The sequence below is a fragment of the Heterodontus francisci genome, chromosome 7 (assembly GCF_036365525.1).
Source record: "Heterodontus francisci isolate sHetFra1 chromosome 7, sHetFra1.hap1, whole genome shotgun sequence".
NCBI lineage: Eukaryota > Metazoa > Chordata > Chondrichthyes > Heterodontiformes > Heterodontidae > Heterodontus > Heterodontus francisci.
The window spans coordinates 73,466,054-73,483,973 of NC_090377.1; the positions used below are offsets into that span (position 1 = coordinate 73,466,054).

The 17,920-nt window shown below is 42.9% G+C and overlaps 1 protein-coding gene and 2 long non-coding RNA genes across 9 annotated transcripts in view; 2 read left to right on the plus strand and 1 right to left on the minus strand.

Annotated features, from left to right (window-relative positions):
* LOC137372066 (uncharacterized) overlaps positions 1-4,453 on the plus strand; it is a 56,293-nt gene extending 51,840 nt beyond the window's left edge. Inside the window, exon 4 of the long non-coding RNA XR_010975359.1 lies at positions 3,897-4,453. This is a non-coding gene — a long non-coding RNA (uncharacterized lncRNA). The remainder of the gene's footprint in view (positions 1-3,896) is intronic.
* Positions 4,454-7,150: 2,697 nt separating this feature from the next.
* LOC137372064 (uncharacterized) lies at positions 7,151-16,233 on the minus strand. 2 transcript variants are annotated; one of them, XR_010975358.1, is made up of 3 exons: positions 16,132-16,233; positions 13,358-13,397; positions 7,151-7,509 (listed from the first exon to the last, which is right to left on the minus strand). It is a non-coding gene; the product is annotated as an uncharacterized lncRNA (long non-coding RNA). The 2 variants fall into 2 exon arrangements; XR_010975357.1 differs by lacking the exon at positions 16,132-16,233 and having other exon boundaries at positions 13,358-14,282.
* A 48-nt stretch (positions 16,234-16,281) lies between these two features.
* LOC137372061 (ferroportin-like) overlaps positions 16,282-17,920 on the plus strand; it is a 74,134-nt gene continuing 72,495 nt past the window's right edge. For all 6 annotated transcript variants that reach the window (XR_010975354.1, XR_010975355.1, XR_010975356.1 and 3 more), the window contains exon 1: positions 16,282-16,636. The gene's annotated coding sequence lies outside the window, so the exon portion shown is untranslated. The remainder of the gene's footprint in view (positions 16,637-17,920) is intronic.

Sequence of the window (17,920 nt, forward strand, 5' to 3'; positions counted from 1 at the left end):
CTAAAGTACCCAAACTTCCAGAAGCAGCGCAGAATAATTATTGCATATATATTCTTTTGGGCCTCCTTATCTCGAGAGACAATGGATACGCGCCTGGAGGTGGTCAGTGGTTTGTGAAGCAGCGCCTGGAGTGGCTATAAAGGCCAATTCTGGAGTGACAGGCTCTTCCACAGGTGCTGCAGAGAAATTTGTTTGTTGGGGCTGTTGCACAGTTGGCTCTCCCCTTGCGCCTCTGTCTTTTTTCCTGCCAACTACTAAGTCTCTTCGACTCGCCACAATTTAGCCCTGTCTTTATGGCTGCCCGCCAGCTCTGGCGAATGCTGGCAAATGACTCCCACGACTTGTGATCAATGTCACACGATTTCATGTCGCGTTTGCAGACGTCTTTATAACGGAGACATGGACGGCCGGTGGGTCTGATACCAGTGGCGAGCTCGCTGTACAATGTGTCTTTGGGGATCCTGCCATCTTCCATGCGGCTCACATGGCCAAGCCATTGCATATATATGAGTGTGCAAATAAACGGGAAAAAAGTTTAACTCCTGTTTAATGCACTGTTAAATTTCATTCTCCGTAAGTTTGGTTGTGTAGTCTTTAGAGATTAACCATAGTCTCTATGCTTTATATTTCTCTATGTACTTTTTACAGCCTGCATGAAAAGGAATGGGAAAGACAGATAATGTGTAATAGTTCTGAGATTTCATAACTCACAGGCATGCTATTTTTGTTGGGTTTTTTTCTATGTGGAATACCCCCATTTTCAGTACCCCCTCTCTTGTAGTGTTTTGCTCTACTATCATCATTTAGGGGCAGTATAGAACAAAATCACTTGAACATACAACCAATCTAAATAGCTTCAGTCACACCACATGCACAATATAAATGGAACTCATTTTTCTCCACATCTGTTAATGTGTTTTTCCTTCCTTTGATTCTGAAGAGTGGCCATAATCAGTAAAATAATCAGAAGACTGATATAAATGGACTCTATAATACTTTATTGTCAAGTTGGGACCAATTATAAGACTGTTTGTAAAGCTAATGGCATTTAATCTTGGTAACAGGCCTGCATTCAAACTTCCCAAAATAAAATCTTTCTTCAATAATCTGTATAAATCAGTTGTTTTCTTTAATTGGTATATGCACAGTATCCAGTAGAATGAGTACCATATTACAAAAGACATTATAAAATTCATAATTATTAGCATAATTTCCATTAGAATATCACTCAATTCAGAATGCTATCTAGCACAAAAAAATTTGGTGTGAAATTAGTCTTGAAAAGCTCAATTAAGATTAAATTGTTGATAAAGATATTTTGATTAAAAGGTTTGCCCTTGATTCCTACAGAAGATACTGGTTCAGAATCCTAGAACTCCTTACTTAACAGCATTGCAGGTGTAGCTGCAGTACATGAACTGCAGCAATTCAAGTGGTGGCTGATCACCACCTTCTGAAAGGCAAATAGAGATGGACAATAAATGCTGGCCTTGCCAGTAATACTCACATCCTGTGAATGATGGAAAAAAATCACTGTCTACATTTCAGGACAAAATATTAATTTTCTAAAGGCAGACTTTGTTGTGCTTAAGGTACAGCTATTTACTGGATAAACTCACTGAACCATTCAAGAAGTCCAAGTATTTCATTCTTAAAGAAAGAACATGTATGGAGTGTACTTTCAATATTCACCACATAGATAAGGTTAATTTGTTACTATAGAATCCTGCTGCCTCATTGGACTTTTCCCTTTATTTGTGAGAACCACTATTTTAAGCTTTGACTTTCTGGAGGCAGCATCTCAATTAATCCCATCAGTTAGCGCAGCATCTATGAGAGCTCCAAATGACATTTCATGATGCTAAACATCAATCTGAGAGGGAAAATACGGTACCTGTTGGATTGTGAATATACATAGTTGAAAAGACTTTATTTTTAACTACCATGATAGATTAGGTCTCTATTGTAGTGTATTCTGGGTATGCTGATATACAGCTTGTACTTTGCAGGTTTACTGTAAAACTGCCAAGAAATTTTGACTGATAAATACAAGTTTTTTGTGTGCCCATAGTCTGTGGAATGTTCTGTAGTGCTCTGATACTACAGAAACCAGCTGCAATAATGACATCCTTCCTAGAATGTGTCGCATCAAGGAGAGGCATTAACATATCCCTAGGGGTAACAAATTCATTGTTGCAAGATGGATTTCTCCACAGCGTGACAGCATATGATTCAAAACATTTTGCTTGAGCAATTGAAGTTTAATATTTTTGATAAGTTTAAGTTTCTCTTTTGTGTTTTGGCTTACTTTTGCCGATCTGTCACGACATTTTATTGTAGAGTTCTTACTGTTCTCTCTTGTTAAAGTAAGAATATTTTATAGTTGCCATTCTGAACCTCATTAAGACCAGCATAATATATGTAAGTCATTTTAAGAACACTTTCATATGAATTGATCAGATAGAAGAAGGATTTGCCTAATATTTAGGTTGGTAAGGCACATTCCCCCTAATTCTTGTCTATGGCGACTAACTGTTTCCCTGATTGAGATCACATAAGAGGATAACTGCAGATGAAGAAGCTCTTCATGCTCAAGTTGATGTTTCTATCTTCTGTAAGCATTAAACCTCTGGTCACAGAGACAAAGGCAGAAACCTAACTGCATTAAACCCAAACTGTTCCAGTTTACCTAATTTAATTTTTACCCCATTATATGTTTCAAATGAAATATTTTATGTTGTAGCTCTCGCTTTATTGAAAACTTCAAAGCTCACCCTCAGTTTGCCTTGGAATCAATTTGGTTTTAAATGATATTGAGCTCCGGCTCTGTCTTATCAAGTTCAGCAAGATATATCACGTTTTAGCAAACCTCAGTGTGCTACCTCATTTAGAATTATCAAGAGTTGTAGAGATCAAATTGTTTTCTGGGCACAGAGGTCATAATTCACGACCTGCCCGTATTCATGCAGATCAAGGCGGGCACCATGCAATTTTTGTGTACCCACCTCGTCTGCATGAATGCAGCATAGGCTCAAGCAGTTCCTGAACTGCTCCTCAACTGCAGCCTCTGTGCACAGAACAGGATGCCGGCAGCATTATTTGCCGATCATGTGGTAGAGCCAGCTTGCTATTTGTAAAGACAGGTTATATCTTAAAGGGAAGCTGCACAAAAATATTGCTCTGATATAAAATAATTGCAAAGTGAACACTAGGGCAGAGAATTCCAGAATGATAAATGGGGTGCTGGAGGCATTAGTGGTGCATGTGGGCAAGAGGAGAAATGCATGTTTTCATGGGGTCCAGGAGGTCCTCAAGGACCAGCTTTAGAATAGGGTGGGAGCAGGTGACCAGGGAGATCAACACCCGGAGTCTGGACTGAGAAAATAAAAACAAGAAATGCTGGAAATACGCTGCAGGTCTGGCAGCATCTGTGGAGAGAGAAGCAGAGTTAACGTTTCAGGTCAGTGACCCCTCTTCAGAACTAGCAAATATTAGAAATGAAAAAGGTTATAAGCAAGCAAAGTGGGGGTGGGGCAAGTAGTAACAAAGGAGAAGGTGTAAATAGGACAAGGTCACAGAATAGCTGACCAGAAAGTTGTGGAGCAAAGTCAAACAATATGTTTGGACTGAGAATATGGCTTGATCTCAGAGCTTGCCCTTTCTGCAGCGTTTTCTCCATCTTCCTGCCCCCATGCCTGTTGCAGCCATTGTGTGAACAGGTCACCTACTCCTCTGGCACCCCTGGGCTGTGAATGAAGTGGCCGATGGCACAGGCGACACACTGAGATCACACAAAACTTCCGTAGCACCACAGCACTATGCCAGGCAATTTCTTATCCATAAAGTTACACTGCTCTTGTGAGAATGCACTGATCGTATTTTGTTTTTTTTTATAGAGATACAGCACTGAAACAGGCCCTTCGGCCCACCGAGTCTGTGCCAACCATCAACCACCCATTTATATTAATCCTACACTAATTCCATATTCCTACCACATCCCCACCTGTCCCTATATTTCCCTACCACCTACCTATACTAGGGGCAATTTACCTATCAACCACAAGTCTTTGGCATGTGGGAGGAAACCGGAGCACCCGGAGGAAACCCACGCAGACACAGGGAGAACTTGCAAACTCCGCACAGGCAGTATCCAGAATTGAACCCGGGTTGCTGGAGCTGTGAGGTTGCGGTGCTAACCACTGCGCCGCCCTTCAACAAAAGAATTTATTTTTTATAGGGAAGAGGTCAGCTACATATCATTAGAAAGCAACATTTTAGAAACATGTAAGCAAAATATAAATCATATTGTAATCAGTAAGTTGTATTCACAAACACTGCTTCATCCAAAATATATCGATGTCAAAAAATTCATCTGAAATTTGTTTGGATAATTATGGCGCCAACAGTAGTATGTTTAATCAATACCCTCAAACCTTTGAGGGAACCAAAGTCATGAGGTTAAAGAAAGAATGAAATAACTGCCATTTATATTGATCCTTTCATGAGCTCAGAACATCCCTAAGTGCTTTACAGCTAATGAAATACTTTTGAAGTAGAGTGACTATTGTGTTGTAGGAAATGTAGCAGACAATTTGTGCAAGGTATGGTCTCACAAACAGCTAGGTGTTTTGACCTCCTCAGAGCAACACTTTGAATGACAGGGGAGACACTATGTCTGGTCATGTGTCTAATTGGCTATTCCTCAGCAGGTGGGAACATTTATTGATATGCTGTGACCCCGTGGAGAAGTGGAACTGAATTAACAGTGCATTTCTCCCACGTTGGTCGGAACATATTAATTGGGGGCTCTTGTCAGGATCAAATCCAACGCTAATACCGTTAATTGTAAGGGGAGTAATAAATTGAAAGAGGAAAAATAAAAGAACTAGTTTTTTTTGTGTAATAGGGTACAGAATACATGACCGGAATGGCATTAGCAGTTGCTGCAGCTTTTCTGGGAAAGGAGAATGTGTCCCTCAGTGACTTGAACACTTTAGCCAAGATTAAAAGATTTGGCAGCACAATTGGGGTTAGAATTAAAATCAGGTGTTAAAAAAGCAGAGATAATTGACGTAATAGCCCGACATTTGAAATTGGAAGAAGAAAAAGGAGATAGTAAATCAGAGACTGATACAGTTGAATTAGCTAAAATTTAGTTACAGATGAAAAAAACTTGAGCAGGAAAAAGAAATCAAATTAAGAAGCCTTGACAAGGAAAAAGAAAAAGAAACAGCAATAGCTTTGGAAAGACCTAGGCTTGAATTTCAAACAGAAAGTGAAAGAGAAGCAAGAGAATTCAAATTAAAAGAGATGGAACTGAGACAAAAGAGTAGTCTTGACTCCAGGGAAAATTCTGGTCAGGAAGAATCAGAATCCAGCCCAGGACCCAGCAAAAAGCTGTTTAAATTTATACAAGCTCTCCCTAAGTTAGAGGAAAGGGACATAGAGGAATTTTCATTTCTTTTGAAAAAATGGCCAAACAAATGAAATGGCCAAAGGAAAGCTAGACAATGCTTATGCACAGCAGGTTGATGGGCAGAGCTCATGAAGTTTATGCCATGCTTTCTGAAGAGGCTTCTGCAGATTATGGGATGGCAAAAAAGGCTATTCTCGCTGCATATGAGTTAGTCCCTGAAGATTACTGACAGAAGTTTCGAAACCTCCGGAGATTGGCTGGGCAGACTTATGTAGAATTTGAGAGGGTAAAGCAAATTAATTGTAATCATTGGATACTGGCAGTAAAGATGGAAGCCACGTATCAAAACCTTAGAGAACTGATTCCCTTGGAAGAGTTTAAAAATTCAATCCCTCCAGTAGTGAGAACTCATGTAGCGAACCGGAAAGTTTCAAAAGCCAGACAAGCCGCAGAAATCGCTGACGATTTTGAGCTTGTGAATAAGCCAAAATCCTTTGTCTGTTTTTCCCACAAACCCGAGAAAGATAGAAAGTGGGAGAGTGAAAGGAAGGCAAGTAGCCGGGGATAAGAAGGAACAGCTGGCAACACCCCAGGATCCCCTCCTCAGGCCAGAAAGGAAGGTGCTGTGGGTAGAAGTGACGTTCGCAAGCCGAAGCATTATCATTGCCACAATTCCAGCATTCATTTAGAATGCTGGAAATTGCTAAGTAAACCCATGGGACATGTTGGGGTACGCAAAGCTAATGCAGAGAAAGGGGCTCGAACTGCGAGTACAGCAGACCAGGCTGTAGTGTTGACGGTAGCTGTAAAGCCAGATCCAAAAAACAAAGTGAGTGTAGGGGTTAGAATAAGATACCTGAAAGTCATAGGGAATTCTTGTCAAAATTAAAAGTCACTCCATATCCCCCAAGTGAGTCAGGCAAACCTATTGTTATACTTAGGGATACAGGAGCAACCCAACTCTTTTGCTGGGGAAAGATATAACATTTCCACCGGTGAGCGCACTGAATGCTAAAGTTTTAGTTAATGGTATTGGCAGGGAGTATATACTCGTACCTTTGTATCGGCACAGTGGCGCAGTGGTTAGCACCGCAGCCTCACAGCTCCAGGGACCCGGGTTCGATTCCGGGTACTGCCTGTGTGGAGTTTGCAAGTTCTCCCTGTGTCTGCGTGGGTTTTCTCTGGGTGCTCCGGTTTCCTCCCACAAGCCAAAAGACTTGCAGGTTGATAGGTAAATTGGCCATTATAAATTGTCACTAGTATAGGTAGGTGGTAGGGAAATATAGGGACAGGTGGGGATGTTTGGTAGGAATATGGGATTAGTGTAGGATTAGTATAAATGGGTGGTTGATGTTCGGCACAGACTCGGTGGGCCGAAGGGCCTGTTTCAGTGCTGTATCTCTAATCTAATCTAATCTAATCTAAGGGCTCCTAGAGTGTCTGGGATGGTAACCGTAGAAGTTGTCCATAGTTTGCCGGTAAAGGGAATTGACCTACTCCTAGGGAATGATTTGGCCGGAGCAAAAGTAGCAGTTTTTCCTATAGTCACAGAGAAACCAAGTGAAGTTAAAGAAACAGAACAATTGCAGGAACAAGTTCCAGGAATATTTCCTGCATGTGTTGTAACCTGAGCAATGGCTAAACAAGTTCCATTGTGGGAGGTAAAAGTGGCACCACAGACAGATAGCTGAGTATCTGAAACTTTCCTTGGGCATTTAGATAATCCAAATGAGATGTTTAACAAATCTTCTTTAATTACTGCATAACAAGCTGATCCAGAGTTACATAAAATAGCACAGTCAGCTCTGACAGAAGCTGAGGCAAAAGGAGTCCCAGAAGGCTATTATGTTGAAGACGGGGTTCTGATGAGGAAATGGAGACCTCCTCATAGACTTGCAGACGAAGAACAGACAGTTGTTCGACAGATAGTGGTACCACCTAAATATCGCCACGAATTATTAAGGTTAGCGCCTGGCATTCCTATAGCAGAACGTACGGGGATCCGGAAGACCAAATCACATAGAAGTCAACATTATTACTGGCCAGAAATAAAAACAAGAAATGCTGGAACCGCTCAGCAGGTCTGGCAGCATCTGTGGAAAGAGAAGCAGAGTTAACGTTTCAGGTCAGTGACCCTTCTTCGGAACTAGCAAATATTAGAAATGTACTGGCCAGGTCTTACAAAGGACGTGGTGCAGTTTTGTAGGACATGTCATATGTGCCAAATGGTGGGAAACCATAACCTACCATAAAACCGGCACCTCTAATTCCCATACTAGTTATTGAGGAACCATTTAGTAGGGTTTAACATCTCACACTGAAGAGTGTCTGCACAGTCTCATCGACAGGTTTACGACTGCCTGCAACGAATTTGGCCTAACCGTCAGCCTCAAGAAAACGAACATCATGGGACAGGACGTCAGAAATGCTCCATCTATCAATATTGGCGACCACGCTCTGGAAGTGGTTCAAGAGTTCACCTACCTAGGCTCAACTATCACCAGTAACCTGTCTCTCGATGCAGAAATCAACAAGCGCATGGGAAAGGCTTCCACTGCTATGTCCAGACTGGCCAAGAGAGTGTGGGAAAATGGCGCACTGACACGGAACACAAAAGTCCGAGTGTATCAAGCCTGTGTCCTCAGTACCTTGCACTATGGCAGCGAGGCCTGGACAACGTATGTCAGCCAAGAGCGACGTCTCAATTCATTCCATCTTCGCTGCCTCCACAGAATCCTTGGCATCAGGTGGCAGGACCGTATCTCCAACACAGAAGTCCTCGAGGCGGCCAACATCCCCAGCTTATACACACTACTGAGTCAGCGGCGCTTGAGATGGCTTGGCCATGTGAGCCGCATGGAAGATGGCAGGATCCCCAAAGACACATTGTACAGCGAGCTCGCCACTGATATCAGACCCACCGGCCATTCATGTCTCCGCTTTAAAGACGTCTGCAAACGCGACATGAAGTCCTGTGACATTGACCACAAGTCGTGGGAGTCAGTTTAGATTAGATTAGATTAGAGATACAGCACTTAAACAGGCCCTTCGGCCCACCGAGTCTGTGCCGAACATCAACCACCCATTTATACTAATCCTACACTGATCCCATATTCCTACCAAACATCCCCACCTATTCCTACCAAACATCCCCACCTATTCCTATATTTCCCTACCACCTACCTATACTAGTGACAATTTATAATGGCCAATTTACCTATCAACCTGCAAGTCTTTTGGCTTGTGGGAGGAAACCGGAGCACCCGGAGAAAACCCACGCAGACACAGGGAGAACTTGCAAACTCCACACAGGCAGTACCCGGAATCGAACCCGGGTCCCTGGAGCTGTGAGGCTGCGGTGCTAACCACTGCGCCACTGTGCAGTTGCCAGTGATCGCCAGAGCTGGCGGGCAGCCATAAAGGCAGGGCTGAAGTGTGGCGAGTCGAAGAGACTTAGCAGTTGACAGGAAAAATGACAAGCGCAAGGGGAGAGCCAACTGTGTAACAGCCCCGACAAACAATTTCTTCTGCAGCACCTGTGGAAGAGTCTGTCACTCTAATATTGGCCTTTATAGCCACTCCAGACGCTGCTCCACAAACCACTGACCACCTCCTGGCGCTTACCCATTGTCTCTCGAGACAAGGAGGCCAAAGAAGAAGAAGAAGAAGATTTAGTAGGGTGTTGGTGGACTGCATAGGACCTTTGCCAAAAACAAAAAGAGGGACATCAATATATACTCACTGTTATGGATATGCCTACTCGATTTCCAGAGGCCAATCCTTTGAGGGCAATTACTGCTAAAGTAGTAGTAGAGAAGTTAACCGAATTCTTTACGAGATATGAATTACCACTTGAAGTTCAATCGGATCAAGTTTCCAATTTTATGTCTAAGATATTTCAAGAAGTCATGGGCAATTTGGATATCAAACAGTTAAAATCTTTAGCATATCACCCACAGACACAGGGAGCTTTGGAAAGATACCATCAAACTCTCAAAATGATTTTTACAGCATACTATCATAAATATCCCCATGATTGGGATAAAGGGCTAGACTTTCTTTTATTTGCCACTAGAGATTCACCGAATGAGTCTACAGGTTTTAGTCCTTTCGAACTGGTTTACGGACCTGAGATAAGAGGTCCTCTAAAACTAATCAAAAACAGGTTCTTTGAATAAAGGAAATGAATCTTCGGTAGTGGACTATGTATCCGTGTTCCAGGAAAGGCTCATGAAAGCTTGCAATGTGGCAGAGGAGCACCTTAAAGCATCCCAAACCACTATGAAAAAATTGGCAGACAAAAACGCAAAGACCCGAACTTTTTAACCAGGGGATGAAGTATTTGTATTATTACCTTTGTCATGCCAGGCCCCCACCTGCCAAGAATGAGGCATATTAATTTTGCCACATGGACATTAAATTTCAAATTGTTGCTGGGAAGAAGATAAGGCCAGTTACAGGGGCTGCCAGACACTTGGCTGGAAGACATTTATATACCAGAGGGACAAGAGAGTTACTTCCCTTATCCATTTAACCCACAATGAACTTTGAGCACCAGACATTAAAGGCAGGGAAGCGTATTCCAGGTCCTGCTAAGATGATACAATCCACAAAGCCAAGATGTGGTCGGACCAGTTAGTCACATGACTAACCTGGATTTTTCTGAATTTTACAAACTTTTTGAACTCAGAGTGTCTGTTTGCTCCTGGACTGAGACGATCTCTCCTGTCTGCTCCCATCTTTTCTCACAAGCCTCTAAATCCACTGAAGACACATGAACCCCAAGGAAGAAAAGTCTCCTACAGCGAACAAGATTTAAGAAGAAGACTGGGCCCCAACAAAAAGCAAGATCTACCTACAATCAAGGATTCTACAGGGATCTTGAAAAACCGTAACAAAAACTCTTCAGATATTGCCTCAAACATATCCACTTTATTTTTCTTCTGCTCTTTTCTGTCTCTATTTGCATATGTGTATTGCATATGTATGCTAGCGTGGGTGTCGTGTACATTCCCCTGTATCCTATGGGCTTTCATTTTACTGACCAGTCTGCCATGTGGGACCTTGTCAAATGCCTTACTAAAGTCCATGTAGGCCATATCCACTGCACTACCCTCATCAATCCTACTTGTTATTTCCTCAAAAAACTCAATTAAGTTAGTAAGACATGGCCTTCCCTTAACAAATCCATGCTGACTATCCCTGATTAATCCGTGTCTTTCTTAAGTGGCAGTTTATCCTGTCCCTCAGAATAGATTCTAATAATTTACCCACCACCGCAATCAGACTGACCAGCCTATAATTATTTGGCCTATCCCTCGCACCCTTTTTAAACAATGGTACAATGTTCACAGACCTCCAATAGTCTGGTACCTCTCCTGTATCTAGTGAGGATTTGAAGATAATCCTCAGTGCATCCGCTATTTCCTCCCTTGCTTCCTTGAACAACCTGGGAGCAATCCATCCGGCCCTGGTAATTTATCCACTTTCAAGGATGTCAGACCCTCTAGTATTTCCTCTCTCATTATGCTTATCGTATCTAATATTTCACATTCCTCCTCTTTAACTACAATGTCTACATCACCTTTGTGAAGACAGAGACAAAAACTCATTAAGAACCCTTCCCACATCTTCTGCATCCCTTGAAGTTTCCTTGTACATCTCTGATAGGCCCTACCCTTTCCTTAGTTATCCTCTTGCTCTTAATGTACTGATAAAACATCTTTGGGTTCCCTTGATTTTACCTGCCACTTATTTTTTATGTCCTCTCTTTGCTTTCCTAATTTCCTTTTTTACTTCACCCTGCACTTTCTATACTCCTCTAGACTTTCTAAAGTATTAAGTTTTTTGTGATTGTCATAAACTTTCTTTTTCTGCTTTAACTTATCCTGTTCTTCTAGAGAACCAGGGGGCTCTAGAGTTGGCAGTACCACTCTTTATCTTAGTGGGGAAATGCCTACATTGTGCCTGTAGTATCTCACTTTTGAATGCCTCCCATTGATTTGCCACTGATTTTCCTTCAAGTACCTGTATCGAGTCCACTTTCACCAGGTCACCTCTCAGTTTCTTAGAATTTGCCTTCCCCCAATTAAGAACTTTTACTCCTGTTTTATCTTTATCCTTTTCCATGATTATCCTAAAACGTACTGTATTATGGTCACTATCTCCAAAATGGTCACCCACTGTTATTTCCTCCACTTGCCCAGTTTCATTACCAAAGACTAAACATAGAATTGTGCCTCCTCTCTTTGGGCTTGTTACGTGCTGGTTAAAAAAGTTCTCTTGAACGCAGTTCAAGAATTTTGTCCCCTCTGTGCCCTTCACGTTGTTTGTATCCCAGTTGATATTGGGGTAGTTGAAATCCTCAACTATTATTGCCCTATATTTTTGCACTTAGAAATTTGCCTACATATTTGTTCTTCTACCTCCCTCTCACTATTGGGGGGGGGTATATTGTACACTCCTAGTAGTGTGATTGCCCCTTTTTTATTTCTGAGCTCAACTCATATGGCTTCATTTGATGATTCATTTAGCATATCATCCCTCCTCAAAGCTGTTATTGATTCCTTAACTAATAATGCTACACCCCCCTCCTTTTTTAGCTCCCTGTCTTTCCCGTCTGAAAACTCTATATCCAGGGATGTTGAGTTGCCATTCTTGCCCCTCTTTAAGCTAAGTTTCCATGATAGCAATGATATTGTGTTGCTATGTGTCTATCTTTGCCCTTAGCTCATCGACTTTATTTACTATACTCCTTGCATTTAAATAAATACCTTTTAACACTGCCAAATTCCTGTGATGCACACCTTTGCTTCTTCTGTCTTTCAGAGTCACTCGCTAATTTTCTGCCTCCTGTTCCTTGCCTTGAAATTGTCCTATCTAAGACTGCACTCAAGTTCTCATCCCCCTGCTAAGCTAGTTTAAACCATCCCCAACAGCACTAGCGAACCTTACTGCAAGGATATTTGTCCCAGTTCTGTTCAGGTGCAGACCATCCAGCTTGTACAGGTCCCACCTTCCCCAGAACTGGTCCCAATGCCATGGAAATCTGAAGCCCTCCCTCCTGCACCATCTCTCCAGTCATGCATTCCTTTGGTGTATTTTCCTATTTCTATACTCACTAGCACGTGGCCTTGGGATTAATCCTGAGATTACTACCTTTGAGGTCCTGCTTGCTAATCTCGTTCCTAACTCCCTAAACTCTGCCTGCAGGACCTCATCCCTCTTTCTTCCCATATCATTGGTACCAATGTGGACCACGGCCTCCAGAATGCCCTGTAGCTGCTCAGTGATATCCATGACCCTTGCAGCAGGGAGGTAATGTATCATCCTGGAATCACGTCTGCGACCACAGAAACGCCTATCTGTTCCCCTAACTATAGAATCCCCCACCACTATTGCTCTCTTGTCTTTTCTCCCCTCTCCCTGCACAGCTGAGCCACCCATGGTGCTCAGGTCATGACTCTCGCTGCACTCTCAGTACTCAGAACTGAATACCGGTTAGAAAGTGGGATTCCCTTTGGGGACTCCTGCACTACCTGCCTTGACCTTCTTGTCTGTCTGGCAACCACCCAGTCCCTCTCTGCCTGTGCGCTCTTAAGCTCCGGGGTGACTACCTCCTAAATCATGCTATCCACATAGATCTCTGCCTCGTGGATGCGCCACAGTGACTCCAGCTGCTGCTCGAATTCCAAAACCCAGAGCTCAAGCTTCTGCTGCCGGTGATACTTGCTGCAGATGTGCTTGTCACGAGCACATGGTGTATCCACGACTCCGTGGATACACCATGTGCTCGTGACAAGCACATCTGTACTGCGCTGTAATATTCTAATTCTAATTCCCCACATGCCACAGGAGGCACATTCCACTTGGCCAAGCTGCCCTGCCATTACTTAACTTTACAAACTAACTATTGCTCATGTCATAAGTAGAATAACTTACCAGTTATTTGCCAATCAGCTTCTTCCCAGTACCGTGGAGGCTGAAAAGGAAGAAAAGAAAAGAAAGACTGCAACGAGCACCTCTTTCCCCAGTCAATAAAATCCTTCACACACAACGCACAGCCTCACTCTATTCAAACAGCACTATTCTAATTAGTAATTATTAATAAATTACACTAATTAAAACACCTTAGTAGTACTAACGTCATCACTTATGAGGTAGCTATTTGAGGGTTTAAAAAAAAAGAACTTTTTTCCCCTGATTTTTTTAAGCTGTTTACAGGCAATAACAGCTGTTACTCACCCAACCAATCAGCTTACAGATTTCCCGTGATGTCACTGTAAGTTTTTTTTCCCGCTTTTGAAACTCAGCATGCGCTGACACAAACAGAGACTGCTACCAACTGCCACTGCTCCGGTCTGAGGTAGGTGAGGGCCGCGAGCCCCACTCTTTATTTCCACAGGTCCTGCTCCAGAACCGCCCCCTCCCAGGTCTGCTGCCAACTGCCGCTGCTCCGACAATGATTTCAAATCTACAATCTCTGGTTATTGACCCACTCGCCGGAGGGAACAGCCTTTATCTACTTTACCAAAACTTAACATCTTCAAAAGCTCTACTAGGTACCTCTTAACCTTCTTTGTTCCAATATTCCTAACTTTTTCAACATCTCATAACTTAAGTTCTTCATCTGTGGTAACATCCTGATAAATTTCCTATGTATCCTAAGACCTAAGACATACACACTGTCATGCTAGGTCCCCACCTGTCAAGAATGAGGCACATTAATTTTGTCATGAACATTAATTTTAAACTAAAACAAGAAATGCTGGATTCACTCAGCAGGTCTGGCAGCATCTGTGGAAAGAGAAGCAGAGTTAACGTTTCGGGTCAGTGACCCTTCTTCGGAACTGACAAATATTAGAAAAGTCACAGATTATAAACAAGTGAGGTGGGGGTTGGGCAAGAGATAACAAAGGAGAAGGTGCAGATTGGACCAGGCCACATAGCTGACCAAAAGGTCACGGAGCAAAGGCAAACAATATGTTAATGGTGTGTTGAAAGACAAAGCATTAGTACAGATTAGGTGTGAATATACTGAATATTGAACATCAGCAAGTGCAAACCTGAAGAAAAACAACCTGAAAAAAACAGTGGGTAAGCAAACTGAACAAACTAAGATGAAATGAAATAAATGCAAAAAAAGATTGTAAAAAATGTAAAAAGGAATGCAAAAAAAAAGGAAGAAAAAATAACTAAAAATGAAAGTAAAGTGGGGGGCTGTCATGCTCTGAAATTATTGAACTCAATGTTCAGTCCGGCAGGCTGTAGTGTGCCTAATCGGTAGATGAGATGCTGTTCCTCGAGCTTGCGTTGATGTTCACTGGAACACTGCAGCAATCCCAGGACAGAGATGTGAGCATGAGAGCAGGGGGGAGTGTTGAAATGGCAAGCAACCGGAAGCTCAGGGTCCTGCTTGCGGACTGAGCGGAGATGTTCCGCAAAGCGGTCACCCTGTTACTGGAGTGTTACTGGAGTGAAGAAAGGACTTGTTAAATAGATCAGACGTGGCTGAAAAAGACACTTGCATTTTAACTGACGGTGGTTGGAAGGACAAAGGACCATTCCCTGACACATTCAACCCACAACGGACCTTGATCACCAGGTATTGTGTGTAAGAGGAGCCTTCCAGAGACAGCTAAAGTGATACAATCCAAGACGTGGTCAGACCAGTAAGTCAAATGACTAACTTGCTTGGCAACCTGAGTTTTTCTGAATTGTACAAACAGTTTGAACTGAGAAAGTCTGTTTGCTCCTGACCTGAGAATACTTCTCCTGTCTGCTCCCATCTCTTTCTCACAAGCCTCTGAATCCACTCAAGACACATGAACCCCAAGACAGAAAAGTCTCCTACAGCGAATAAGGTTTAAGAAGAATACTAGGCCCCAATGAAAAGCAAGATTTACCTACAATCAAGGACTCTACAGTGAACTCGAAGAACCGTAACAAAAACTCTTCAGATATTGCCTCAAACCTTTCCACTTTATTTTTCTTCTGCTCTTTTCTGTCTCTATTTGCATGTGTGTATCACGTATGCATGCTAGCGTGGGCGCGTCGTGTATCCATGGGTGTCAACCAAATTAGAGTTTAAGTTTACATTTAATAAATTTCAACTTTTCTTCTGGTTTCTTTGCCTTATAATTGGAAAGCGGTGAAAAAATAGGGTGTTTTTAAAATTAAACCCTGTTACAGTAAGACCAGGTAAAGGCTGAAAGGGAACTCTAGACCTCTTTCTCACTGGGTCATAACTCAGTTTTAGCCCAAATAACCTAAACTACAGTTGACCCCTGCTGATATACCTGGGTAGTTTTCATAATTCTAAGTCCATAAGCTGCGCAAAAAGAAGTTACTAGGAACTCCCTAACAGCACTGTAGGTGTACCTACCCCACATGGGCTGCAGCGGTTCAAAAAGGCAGCTCACCACCATCTTCTCAAGGGCAATTAGGGATGGGCAATAAGTGCTTGCCTAGCCAACGACACCCACATCGCAGGAATGAATAACAAAAAACTGCACTCAATATTCTGCACCTGCAGAGGCTGCCTAGTAATACCTGCCGGCCTCTTTGTGGGCAGGGAGCGCACCCTCCTGATCAGGCACACTGTGCCTCACGGAGGGCCCACACCCCGAAAACAACCGCCCTGCCCTGGATTCCAACACCATCCCGCGCCCCAGGGTCTAGCCGATTGTCCCCGGCAATGTCCAACCCCCACTTACCCTTTTGGAGGCTGACGTCCAAAGTCTTTGGTTTGCTGCGTGCAGTCCCAACAGTGGCCACAGCTCTCGTGGCGCTGCCAGGACTTTCGAGCTGACGGCTCTCTGATTGGCCAACAGCTCTTGGAGGCGGGACTTGCTGCCTCAGAGGGGCCTAACTGACTGAAGCCAATTAAGGGCTTGGCAAAAGCTTTCCAGTTGGTGGGCTGGATCACCGCCAACGTAAAATACCGGACCGAGCGTGCTTTCATTATCTGGGAGAATGCCCGGAGGATGTTGACTGTGTTTGTGACGCCAATTGCTCAAAATTCTGCTCATAAAGTTATTGATTCAGATCAAATGTCAATGTGCTTTCGAAAGAAGATGGTGTGAGTCAGTCAATGACAGACAATGTTTTTGTGTTGCAATAAAACGACTTTGCATGTTGTAGCGTTGCTGTGCGGTAGCCCAGGAACCTGTAATCGGCGGTGACCTTGTGCGGTGAACAGTGAGTGAGGCTACCGGGCAGGTAATTATTGACGGAAATTCACCTTTTCGGTATCAAGTAAATTCTTTCCGTTTTACATACCCTTGGGTTGTCTGAACTGCCCGTCAGGATAAGCAATGTTTACAGTTCACGTGTTTACACAACAGTCGGCAAAGTCCTTACGGGCCAGCAATCCGGAAGCATTTAGCTGGTGCATCCTGAGGGATTTTGGCTGCGGAAGTTTGTGCCGTTCGGTCTGTGAACAGCCAAAAAGGCACCTCCAACCGGACGCTGCTTTGTAGTTCTGCGCTGTTCATTTTGATGGATCCGTGCTGCCTCCAACAGCCCAAACACCATCATTTGCAGCTGACTTTGTTGATGCGATCAACAGTAAACTGAAGTACAGTAAAATGATGTATCCTTCACTTGCCAATTCTCATCCCCAAATGTTTTCTTGCAAGTTTTTAGGACTACACTGTTGACCTTCAAAAGCCAATGGCATATGTTGCATTGTAATAAACATTTGGACGGGAAGGCAAATCTAATTTCAAAGTATAGATGGAAACAAGTAACAGTAACAACGTGCAAGCAGAATGTTGGGTACAGAAACACTTGACTTACCAGGCCATATAGTTCATCTTTTAAAAAAAAATTGCAAGGAATAAATTTACACAGGAAAATTAAATAGCAGAGGAGCAGCAATACTTGCACCAGTACTTCAAAGAAACGGTGTTTGAATTTTTATAATCCTTTAAGTGAACAGTGTTTTCTGTTCCATGAAAAATAAATGGTTGCTCAAATATATCCATCAATTCCTTTTGAAGTGGCAACCAGTTTCTTTGAAGAATGCTCCTGGTTCTTTTTCAATTAGAATTATGATTGCTCAATCGCTGTCTGGAGTGATGTATACTAGGTCAGACCTGAAACAAAGCCTTTTGGAATTTCTGTTTGACGTGGCACTAGATTCTTATAGCAATCCACAGGCCATAAGCTGTGTTTCTTCTCACAGTGGCAAACTTGTCCACATTAGCATTTCAAAGACTGGAGGTACTATCAGGACAGGTTTGATTTGATGAGGTTATCTTTATGGGGAATAAAATAAACAGTGGTGAGCTGCCCACCCCGCACAAAAAAAAACTGGTAGCTATTCTTCTCTGAGTATTGCATATTGCTTTACCCCCAGGCTTTGCGATAAAGGAATAAGAACAGAAAGTGCTGGAAATACTCAGCAGGTCTGGCAGCATCTGTGGAGAGAGAAGCAGAGTTAATGTTTCAGGTCTGTGACCTTTCATGAGAACTTCTGCTTATCTCCCCACAGATGCTGCC